The sequence below is a fragment of the Crinia signifera genome, chromosome 2 (assembly GCF_055691185.1).
Source record: "Crinia signifera chromosome 2, ASM5569118v1, whole genome shotgun sequence".
In the NCBI taxonomy this organism is placed as follows: Eukaryota; Metazoa; Chordata; class Amphibia; order Anura; family Myobatrachidae; genus Crinia; species Crinia signifera.
In genome coordinates, this window is record NC_139218.1 from 252,458,059 (window position 1) to 252,470,799 (window position 12,741).

Consider the following 12,741-nt stretch of genomic DNA (forward strand, 5'->3'; position numbering starts at 1 on the left):
AGAGAATGAAACTTGGCTCTCTGACTGTCAGGCTGTCAGCCAATCATCGACCTTCTTTTAACTCTCCGCACAGATTCCCCACGAAGTGATAGTGAGAACGTCGCGATTATTGGTGCTTTCTTAGCAATGCGGCTATTGGCTGTGGGTGTAAGGTGGGCGGGGCCCGGTGTAGCATGGAAGTCACTGTTCAGCTTCCGGCTCACACACTGGGACAGGTGCCGCAGCCGCCGCCCCCTGCAGGTATGCTGTCACTGCTAGAGGCGCTACCGCTGCTTCGGCGGCCCAGCCCTGCATGATGTAATGCCGGCTACGTGTTTACTGATAGCAGCATCGCCACCCTCCATGTACTGCCCGGCGTATGAGCTGCGTCTGCACCAGGCACACAGACTTTCTCATTCTCAGAAGTGTGTTATGTGTGGCAGACGTGCTTGTGGCCCGGGTGGTTAGGAGCTGAGTAGTTGCAGAGCTCGTGTGTCACATTGTGCTCCACCTGTGTGTTCTGCTGCTCACTGCTTATTCTCATCTGTACTGCTCTTAAGGACTATTCGTTATAGGGGTTTGGCTCCCTTAACTATTTTTTTCCCCAAAGTATCAAACTTCGATAAATATATAGAGAGAAAGAGTGTTTGTAAAAGGTATACTAAATTAGGGTAAATCAGCTGTTTTTATCGTGATAATATAAAGATCTTAAATCTTTTCAGAAAAAACAAAGTTTTAAGACAAAGGACTTTTCTGCGATCTATATAATAACCAAAATGCATTAAGGGGAAAACACACGGGGCGATTTTAGTCCCGTTTCTAAAGGTGCCCATACACTGTACAATTGTATGCAATTTGGGCTAGATTGCATTGCAAAATGTATGCAATGTAGTCCAGATTGCATACAATAATTGTACAGTGTATGGGGACCTTAAGTGATCTCACTAGATCGCTTATGCCTGGTACACACCAGGACGACTAGGGCCCGTTCCCCTCAATCTAGATCCAATTCCGACCAATTGGATGTAGATTGTGTGGTGATTGGGCCCTTGGACCGATCTGATCCGATGCGCTGCTGCGTGATTGATCTGAATAACGACCATACTGCTGGGTGTGGGTCGCCATTGGATCGGACCCGCTCACGGTGCACATCGTGAGCGGGTCGTGCCCCCCCGCATCATCGTGAGCGGGTCTGAAGAAACACTGACGACCCGCTCACAATGTGCATCGTGAGCGGGTCGTCGTCGTCGTGTGTACCCTACATTAGACATGGAGCATGGATTGCTCTGTGTGTAGGCCCCCCAGTTCCTATGTGTTGCCATCGCCTGCAGGGGGGTTGGGATCATTTGGTCTACAGCATTATGGTCGATAGTCATTAGGTCGACATGGGAAAATGTTGACAGGTCATTAGGTCGACATACGTTTTTTTAACCTGAATGTCGACATGGACACAGTTTAAAGTGCACCACATCGCTCGTTATGTGTCGGGCATGGTGCCTTGCTACGCTTGGCACACTATTTTATTCTCCCACCACGCCCTAGTGGATGGTAGGGCATGAAATACCACCTGTCGGCTGAAAAAACTGTGAAACCTAGACCATGTCGACCTAACGACCCGTCGAACTAATGACCTTTCGACCTAGACCCATGTCGGCCTTTTCCAATGTTGACCTAATGACTGTCGACCATCATGCTGTAGACCAAATGACCGCATCCCCTGCAGGGATATACAGTGATCTTTCCTGCTAAGATTGCAGTGTTTTGCCTATTAGCTTAACCAAAACACTGCTCCACATGACAATTGTCTTCCTCAGGGCAATGAGGAAGAAAATTGTTGAAACGTATTGGCAGAGAAACCGTTGTCCACCCCTCTATGGGATGCAGTCAAAATCCCGACAGAGTCAAAATCCTGAATGGGTCATAATACCTACATTTAAAATCCCGACAAGGTCAAAATATAGAATGTACAGGTGAAACAGTCAACATGATTTGGTGTCAACAGGTCGTGAGGTAGACATGTTTTTTTTTCCACTGTTTTTTGACCCGACATATGCCGACAGGCGGTATTTCATGCCCTACCATCCACTAGGGTGTGGAGGAAGAATAAAATAGTGTGCCAGACGCAGCGAGGCACCGTGCCCGAAGCATTGCGAGCGAAGCGATGGGCTGTGGTTCACTTTCAACTGTGTCCATGTCGACCGTGTTGACATTTGGGTAAAAAAAACAGTGAAAAACCCATGTTGACCTGTCGACCCAGTCATGTTGACTGTTTCACCTGTACATAATAAATGTCGGTGATTTTGTCCTTGTCGGGATTTTGACATGGTTTTTTTTCTCCTTGTCGGGATTCTGACCCATTCGGGATTTTGACCCTGTCGGGATTTCATACCGAATCCCCCTCTAGCAGTGGACAGAGATTGCACTACCTAGGTTATGGGCTAAAATGGGTCATTAACACCATCTGCTAAGCTGGTCCTTGTTACACAAATTCTAACTGCACATTACTGCGGATACGGAATTTGATTTGTTTCCTGGTTCTGTCACTTGATGATAGTGTCATAAGGAGCAAATAAATGGGAAGAAAACTGCATAAAAGAAACCTTGATGCGAATTCACAGCTATTATTCCACTGTTTCCATGCTGGTGTGATTAGAGATTAGATGGAGGGTACAACCACACATTCAGATACGTTTATGACTGTGAACCACCCCATACCTAGGTGTGAGTACGGTATGCAACTATATTGAAGATTAGAGGGAGATACAAAGAACTTATTTTGTTTTCCCCTATAATGAATATACAGTATACAGACATATATTTCTCTGTTCTTGTTTTACATGTGACCCTGAAACTTTTTTTTTTTCTTGGACAACCATACTTATGATGATACTATTGGTTGCTATATATATATATATATATATATATATATATATATATATATATATATATATATATATATATATATATATATATATATATATATATATATATATATATATATATATATATCCTTTTGAAGTTTCCAGTAGGATTGCTTTCCACGCTCTGTATACCTGTTTTGTTTTGTTGCATTAGTGCCAGCCTTCTGCCGCTTGTGCCCTTGCAGGCAGCTGAAACCACAGAGCGTTAAGTTGCATGAAATTAGCCAACTTTGTAAATGATGCAAATGTTGTCATTTATTTCTCTTCTGCTCCCAGACAAACGATATAGTGCATACAATCTGCTATCTTGTGATATAGCGCATGTGATCTTTCAGTAGATATAGTCTGTGGCTAAATCTAGGAGTATGCGGTCGTCAATACATAAAAATGTTCCAAAGGTCATAAGAACCGACCAGCAGAAACGCGCCTCCACATTGTGATAGAGAGTACACACTGGACAAACGCAGCATGGCATCCTACATAGCAGGGTCTCGTCATGACCCTTATTCAGATCTGATTGCAGTACAAATTTGTTTGGAAAATGGGCAAAACCATGTGCACTGCAGGTGGGGCAGATGTAACATGTGCAGAGTTAAATTTGGGTGGGGTGTGTTGAAACTGAAATCTAAATTGCAGTGTAAAAATAATGCATTCAGTATTTACCCTGCACAGAAACAAAATAGCTCACACAAATCTAACTCTGCACATGTTACATCTGCCCCACTTGCAGTGCACATGGTTTTGTCCATTTTGAGAACAAATTTGCACTGCAATAAGATTTGAATAAAGGCCCATGTGTGGGATTGGTTGGGTGCACCATTGCACTTGTTTTTACTCAGCCTTTGGAGCTGGCTGATTCATACTTTACCCTACCTAAGGCTTAGGACAGGCATGTCCAAACTATGGCCCTCCAGCTGTTATGAAACTACAAGTCCCATCATGCCTTGCCACAGTTTTGCTATTAGGGAATGCTAAAATGGTACTGCTTTCCTAGCACGGCGCCCACGATCTAGATTGTATGTGTGGGGCTGATATCTCAAGCATCTCATGCATCTTATGTGTTTGTGCGGCATAAGATGCATGAGATGATGCAATCGACGAGATTTTTACATTGGAATAAATGTAAAAAGGCCCCAAAACCCCAATTTTAATTGCTAACCCGCCCTCATGGGTGAAATGCCCCCCCCCCCCATTGTTAACGCCACCCCACTATTGACGCCAACCCGAAGTGTGACGAGCGCAGCGGTACACGTCCTCCGACCTTTTCATACCCCCACTATCCACGTGGGCGTGGAGTTGATTTTATATAGGGTGGTGAGCGCAGCGAGCCACCCTATATAAAATCAACTCCACGTGGATAGTGGGGGTATGAAAAGGTCGGAGGACGCGTACCGCCACCCCTCGCGGGCTCGCTGCGCTCACCACGCTTCGATAGTGCTGGTGGCGTTAACAATGGTTATTGGGGGCTCACGATTTTTTATCTAATGGATCTCATGCATCTTATGGATGCAATAGATCCATGAGATTAAAAAATCGGGTCCATCGCGTTGATTGTATGCCTTAAGTACCTTAAACTTAAGGCATACAAACAATGAGACGGGCGCCGTGCTAGGAAAGCAGTACCGCTAAAACTATGGCAAGGCATGCTGGGATGTGTAGTTTCACAACAGCTGGAGGGCCACAGTTTGGACATGCCTGGCTTAGGACATAGACCCAAATATCTGTAGGAAGTTCAGCTTAAGGTACCCATACACGTTGCATTTTTCTGGATGCGATGCACGCTCACAACGCACCACACAAAGCCTGCACTTTTTGTACTAGATTGCATGGTATCTAATACAAAAAGCAAGCTGCTGTAGCACATTGCATTGCATTGTATCTAGTACAAAAAGCATTCAATCTAGTACAAAACGTACAGAGTTCATTGCTCTGTGTATGGGAACTTTTTAGTAGAACATGGTCTGGTTACTTGTTTTAGCTCCAATCAGTCTCCTTGTAATTACTCAATTGCGAAAAGTCATTTTGCCAAGTTATTTATTTATTAACAGTTTCTTATATAGCGCACACATATTTTGCAGTGCTTTACTCACATCAGTCCCTGCCCCAGTGGAGCTTACAATCTATATTCCCTACCACATGTACATGTTCTGACTCTTAATGCAGCTGGTATCAAAACCCTGATTGATTATTTGGTGCTGATTGGATGTTTCAGCCCTTTAGCTGCTGTGTCCTTGTATATGTTTGCTGCAGTTGAGCCACACAGACCCTCTTGGTCTTCCAGTTGCCATGAGTCTTAGCTAGTGTTGGGCATCTATTTTGTGCCTTTTATATTTGGCTAGTTATACGTTCCTAGTTGCAACAGTAGATTGTGCTGATTGATTTTATATGGAACACTTTTATATCTATGGGTCTCTGAATCTGTATATGAAGTGCTATGATGCAGCATCTATAGCTTTTTTTATTTTTTTTCCAGTTCCTTTTACTGCTCTATATACAGACTTTTGCACACATGTGTCATATCAAGTTAATTAGTCTCCTGGTGTGTTCTAGTTGCATTTCATTATGACTAAATCGGGGTACACACCTACAGATTTCTGTCCAATCTATCTGGTGAGAACAAAAAACTTGAAATCAACCTCTGCAAACTACAACATACAGGACTGGCTAAAATATTACATTTTAGAAGAGCTAACTTCGAATTATTCAGGGAATCTTTAAAAGTACATGAGTGGGAAGTGTTATTTGAGGGGAAGAATGCAGAGGAAATGTGGGAAACACTAAAAAATGTGCTCGTATCACTAACAATTAAATACATCCCAAAAAGCAATAAAGGTAAATTCAATAAGAAAAAGCCATCATGGTTAGATAAAAAGGTAAGGACAGCAATCAACAATGAGACGAGAGCATTTCAATTTTATAAGGATAACGTGAATGACGAGGCATTCAGCAAATATAAAGAATTAAATCAAATTTGTAAAAGGGTAATCAAAGTAGCTAAAAGGGAAAATGAGGAGCACATAACCTCTGAGAGAGAAAACAATCCCAAGAAGTTTTTCAAACACATCAATAGTAAATTAATAATTAAAGAGAACAAAGGCCCATTAGCCAATACAGGTCGAGTATCCCGTATCCGAATATCCGTTATCCGAATTATTCCGAAATACGGACATTCCAGAAAGTGAAAAAAAAATTTTTTTTTGCTAGAAACTCACTGGGGACATTTGTAACAGCATCACTGGGGACATGATATGTAACTGGCACTATATATGTGCAAGACAATGATTGCTTGGCATTCAAATTCAGTGCTGAGATAGTACACACATTTTGTTTCACGTTTTGAAACCTTGTTTTTTGAACAATTAAAATATATTTGTGTGTATTTTATGTGGTAATAAAATATATTTGTGTGTATATTATGTGTTTATACAGCATTAATGCAAGATACTTCAAAATACATCATTGAAATATTAAAATATTCCGAAATACGGAATAATCCGTTATCCAAAATTCTCCTGGTCCCGAGCATTTTGGATACGGGATACTCAACCTGTATTGATGGTAAAAGCTTTACAGAGGATAAGGGAAAAGCAGAACTGTTAAACTAATTTTTCTCATCAGTCTTTACCAGGGGAGAACGGACAGAGGAGCTTACAGGTACTACAAATGGAACGAGCAAGCCAGATCTTAATATTACTTTCATGACAGATGAGATAAAATTGCGGCTCAGCAAAATCAAAATAAACAAATCGCCAGGCCCAGATGGGATTCATCCTAGGGTACTAATGGAACTAAGGGAGGAATTAGCAACCCCTCTGTATTACATTTTTGATAACTCACTTACGCCGGGTAAGGTACCAAAAGACTGGAGATTAGCTGAGGTAGTGCCAATATTCAAAAAATGGAAAAAGGGATGACCGAGCTAATTACAGGCCTGTGGAGCTTAACATCAATAGTGGGTAAATTATTTGAGGGATTTTTAAGGGATGGTATCCAGGAATATTTAGATCTTCATAGTTTAATTAGTATCAACCAACATGGGTTTGTGAAATAATCGTTCACGCCAAACATATTTACTAGGCTTTTATGAGGATGTCAGCAAATTTCTTGATAGTGGAAATGCTGTAGATGTGGTTTTCTTAGATGTTGCTAAGGCCTTCGATACAGTGCCACAAAACTGGTTGATAAACAAAATGGAGGAACTTGGTCTAGGGGTAAGAATTTGTAGATGGGTAGGGAACTGGCTGAGTAATAGAGAACAGAGAGTGGTTGTGAATTGCGCAGTATCAAATAGGATACCAGTACTAAGTGGAGTGCCACAGGGTTTGGTATTAGTTACTCAGCTAAATTTCCATCTTTGCTGATGAGTGATGACACAAAATTGATCAGAGTAATTAGATCAACCGAGGTTGTTGAACAATCTTAATAAACTAGATTATTCCCCCCTTTACCCTGTCTTCATTCTGTACCCTTCTACCCTTCCGTTTTTAACGGAACAAAACCTTTAATAAAAACTATTTGGGAAAAAAAAAAACTAGATTAATGGGCAAAAAAGTGGAAAATGAGGTTCAATGTGGATAAATGCAAGGTTATGCACCTTGGGAGACATAACCAAGGTGCTAGTAAAGCGCAACGGAATCTGCTGCGCTATATAAGAAACTGCAAATAAATAAATAACCTAAGCAGGAGGCATTGGGTGATTCAGAACTTTGAAAAGGACCTAGGAGTCCAAATAGATAACAAATTGGGGTGTAGTTCTCAATGTCGTATAGTAACAAACAAGGCAAACAGAATACTAGCATGCATAAAAAGGGGCATGGAAACTAGGGACTCAAAAGTAATTATGCCACTGTACAAAGCATTGGTTAGACCACATCTTGAATATGGAGTACAATTCTGGGCCCCGCACTATAAAAAGGAAGACCTAGAACTGGAAAGAATCCAAAGAGCAACAAAGCTAATAAAGGGAATTGAGAATTTAAACTACGAGGACAGATTGAACAAATTGGGATTGTTTACGCTAGAGAAGAGATGTTTAAGAGGGACATGCTTAACATGTACAAATATATCAGGGGCCAATATATGGTACTGTCAAGCGCCCTTTTTTACTACAAGGAAGGACTCTAGGGCACGAGTTTAGATTCGAAGAAAAAAGATTTTGTTCCCTAAAGCCCCGTACACAAACGGGGGAGATATATTGATGAGCTATATATTGCTCTGTGTCTCCCCTGTTCATCAGCCACCAGAGATGGTCGATGATGAAAAAGAAACTGCCGGGGGGAGCCCGGCAGTGGTAATCAGCTGGTTGCAGGAGCATGTTCCTGCGACCAGCGATCACTACAGGGGTTAAAACGTGAGCGCGCACCCGGCGATATATCGCCGGTGCACACTCCCATTGCGAACAATATGGTTGCTCAGCGACAATATTTCCCGCGATATTACACAAAATCGCCCCCGTGTGTACGCATTTTAAGAAGGAAAAAAAAATCACGGTCAGGGCAACTAAACTATGGAACTCTCTCTTCCTGGTGAGGTGGTGTCGGCAGACACATAAAATATGTTTAAAATAAGGTTGGACAAACATTTATTGGTTAAAAACATCCAGGGGTACAAATAACAATCTGTCTTTAAAATATCAGTATTCACTACATAAAACAAGGGTTAAGCTAATAAACCAAGGTTAAACTAGATGGACGCAAGTCTTTTTTCAGCCTTTACTACTATGTCATATGTTCCCACATAGTTACAATCAACTATTTGCTCCCAAATATTGGAAACCCTTAACAATTGTTTGGATACATGTATTCAATAAAATGTATTTATGTTGGTTTACCCAGTGTTTGTGAGCAAATGTTCGCTTCTCAGATGCCGCCATACATTAGCAGGTTTTGGTTCCCACCACATAGATTGGATAGATAAATATGTGTGTACCCAGCGGTAGTCATGTTTCCCCCCCCCCCGCCTCAAAATACACCAAATAATAGCAGAGTTCTAAAGGACTTATCACCTCACACCTGCCAAGTATCCTCCACTGTGTGGCCTATTGAGGCTAGATGGATGAGGACACCTCAGTAGCAGGGGTGACTTAATTAGTAGTACATCAGTTATTTTGATTTAACCATCTGTGTGCAAGCATGGATGTAACTAAAACCTAGAATGGTAATGTGCCTTGAGGACCGAAATTGGGACACTGCCGTATATGGAGTCCTCTTGGACAATCTATTGAGGGTTGTAATCAGTCTGACTGGATTGTCTTGATGCATGCTTGTATTTATACTTTGAGATGCTTCGCAAATTTAGCTGCCTGTATCATTTGGAACACCTGTTACCTGAAGATCTAATTTCCCTATTGTGAAGCTAACCTATAGTCTCAGTCAGTGGTTCCCATATGTGGTCTTCAGAGCACCCCAATAGTCCAGATTTGAAGGATACTATGCTTAGGTAAAGGTGAATTAATTATTAACTCAGTCGGCTTGATTTTATGATCTGCGCACAAGTAGGGATATGCTTAAAACCTGGACTGTTCAATGCCTTGAGGACCATGTTTGGGAACCTCTGTGCTACTGTAAGTATTTGGCTATAGTGATATTTGTGCCTATAGAAAAGAACATTGTGGCATTTTATTATAGTGCTATTAATCTGGATGGTTCTGAAGATCTCCATAATTTGCTGCTGTATTCATTACTTGTGTTGTATATCTTTACAGAAGTCATGCAGAAAACTTACAGTATTCCCGTTTATTCATATCTCCACTTGTGTGATTTGAGATATTTATACTATTTTGGGTACTTATGTAATATCTGGGCTCCCATTTTTCTTATGAGACCACGTCCCCTCGCGGGGCTCGCCACGCTTCGGGCACGGTGGCTCGCTGCGCTCGCCACACTCTATATAATCAACTCCATGCGTAGTTGGATAGTAGGGGTATGAAAAAATGGGGTGCATTTAACATGGGAGCCCAGATAATACATAAGTACCCTATTTTGGAAAATTAGAGAGCATACTCTTCAGTGAGTAATTGACTGTTCTATACTGAATATCTGTGATGTTTTCTGTATAGTTTTAGTAGCCCCTGAAGATGTCTTATTCCCTTAAAATATGTCTCTGATCAATGGCTGACAGAGTTGAAGTCCCGGCTGCCTCCGCGTACCAGTAAAAGATTTTACAGTAGTTATGGGAAAGGGGACATTTAAGAAGGGGAAAAAAGTCAGGAGTAATTCAATTGTTCTATGGGCACCCAGCACTAGAGGGTGCCTGGTGGCAGCAATTACATGGGCTGCCATATGGGTGCGCATGCTGCCTGTGCTGACATATTGGCTTGCAGCCTCCTAATCTGGCAAGTAGAAATCAGACTCTGTGGTCGCTTACCTGGGCTAATTGCTAATGAAGCAGCTGTGGACTGCACCTGGGACTTACTAATTTATACCTGCTCCACTGTATCAGGTCCAGAAGTACCAAAAAAAATTGCTTAGAAGGGCCCTTGAGAGTGATATGTTAAATAAAAAAAATGTTGCTTGTATGCTCAGTATTAATAACGATGAATAACTGTGCATTAATGACCCCGTCCCCCCTGCAGATCTACAGTTGGCTTCCATGGCTTAAACACACATTTACTAACATTTAAAAATGTATATCCTCTTTGTATTTTAACTCTTAAAGCATTGACTTGTGTCAGTAGCTGAAGCGTGGCCAGTAGGTGTGACAGTAGTTTAGCTGCAATTGTTGGTATGGTACAACTGTTAGGAACCCCGGTTCTCACACCACTCGCATGCGCCCCTTACCGGCACGCTGGGGTAATATTCTCCGCAGATCAGCTGCCGGCACAGTCGGCAATCCTTGGCGTGATGTCTCTTGCTTCCAAGTCGCCCCTGCGTCACTCTGAGCTCCAGGTGTATTCCCTGATCAGATTGCGGGTCACATGATCCAGGTAAGCTCCAACTCGCTTCCTGGTCTGTGTGCTGCGGCTAATTCCATTACTTGCGTCTGATTCCCTAATCACCTGGGGGAATAAAAGCCTGTCTCACAGTCTCCTCGTTGTCTTGAACAACTCGTCAGTTTACCTGTGAGTTCTCCAGCGTCAGCTCCTGTCAAGACTCCCCACTTGCTCCAGAGGTCCGGTTTCCTGAGTCCGCTGTCACCTGTGTTATTCTCAGCGTCCTGGTTATTTCACTCCTGCCAGAAGCCTCCACGAGTTCCATCTGCCGTGTGATCCTGTCTTCTTGTGCAGTCCAGGTTATCTACTCAGCGTCCGGATATCAGTGGGTTCCGTGCCCATCTCCCTTCGGCTCTCAGGCCGCTCCAGCGATCCCCAGTGATCTCCAGTATCGGCTGCCTAGCCGCTCCAGCGATCCCCAGTGGTCTCCAGTGTCTTCCCGTGTTACCCTTCTGTCATCCCGGCTTCCAGGCCGCGTCTCACGGTACTCAGTTCCCCAATACTGTGTACTCCCTGCTATTCACATTCCTCAGTGCCCTCCATGTTGCTGTCAAGCATTCAGTACCATCGAGGGTTTAAGTACCCCTTAAAAGACTCTTGTGTTTCAAACCCTGCCAAAGCCACAGGGGAACCTGGGCAGAGGGCCGCGACCTGGTCTGCAGTTGCAGCGAAGTCCATATCCCCTTGCGGGGGTCCCTGGTGAATACCACTGTCGGCTTAGACCCCGCACCTCTGCTTTAGGTCTCAGCCAATCCTCTGTGTCCCCGGCAGGTCGTCTTCATCCATCCTCCGTGCATGAGCTCCAGCTACCTCAAGCCTCCTCGCTTCCAGTTCCCTGCGCCCTCCACTGGCGCACCCAGGTCAGTGCCGGGAACACAGATAGTCCAGGCCATGACAGATTGTTCAAGACCGATGGACTCGGCACACGACCATAGTGTGGGGCCAGCGGCTCTCCAAGATGTCACCTCGCGTATAGAGACGCAAGAAGCGACGCAGCAGCAAGTGATTACGTACCTCCAGGAAGTGTACACTCGTCTGGATTCCCTCCAGCAGTCTCTCCGGCCACCTCCGCCACCGGTACCTAATCAGTCTGCCACTTATGCCCCAGCATATATTCCTCATCTTCAGCTGCCTACTCCTAATAAATATGATGGCAATCCCAAAGGCTGTAGAGGCTTCCTCAACCAGTGTGACATCCAATTTGAACTTTTGCCGCAGAACTTTCCGACAGCCAGGACCAAGATAGCATATATTGTCTCCTTGCTAACTGGTTCTGCACTAGATTGGATATCACCCCTCTGGGAAAGATCTGATCCAATTCTCACCGATTATGACCGATTCGTCTCTACCTTCCGACGGATATTCGATGAGCCAGGAAGACCTGCATCAGCCTCTACAGAAATTCTCTGCCTTAAACAGGGTTCTCGTCCCATGGGCCAATTCGTGGTCCAATTCCAGACTCTTGCTTCCGAGCTTAAATGGAACAATGAGGCGTTAACAGCCGCCTTCTGGTTGGGCCTCTCAGAACGCATCAAAGATGAACTAGCTACCCGAGATCTCCCTGAGCAGCTTGAAGAATTGATCTCCTTGTGTGTTAAAATAGACCTGCAACTAAGGGAGCGATGTCTAGAAAAATTAAAGAAAGTGGTTCCCCGAGTTCCGCCTCCGCCTCTGCACCGTCCTGTGATACCCGCTACAGAAGAACCTATGCAGATAGGTAGATCTAGGTTATCTACAGAGGAACGGTCCAGGAGGCAAAGAGAAAAACTATGTATCTACTGTGCCGCCCCCGGCCACTTCATTGGGTCCTGTCCCGAGCGTCCGGGAATCGCCAAGCCCTAACCTGCAGTGGGGGAGTCAGGTTAGGTTGTCTCAATAAAACTCCTCCCACCACTGACTTGGTTCTACCAG

The 12,741-nt window shown here is 43.7% G+C and overlaps 1 protein-coding gene across 2 annotated transcripts in view; it reads left to right on the plus strand.

The window, feature by feature from the left end:
- GEMIN8 (gem nuclear organelle associated protein 8) overlaps nucleotides 1-12,741 on the plus strand; it is a 62,104-nt gene that overhangs the window by 14,093 nt on the left and 35,270 nt on the right. The window contains exon 1 of one of the 2 annotated variants that reach the window (XM_083174289.1): nucleotides 138-240. The exons of the other annotated variant lie outside the window; for it this stretch is intronic. The gene's annotated coding sequence lies outside the window, so the exon portion shown is untranslated. Of the gene's footprint in view, nucleotides 1-137; nucleotides 241-12,741 lie in introns of those variants that run through there. 2 annotated transcript variants of the gene reach the window in all.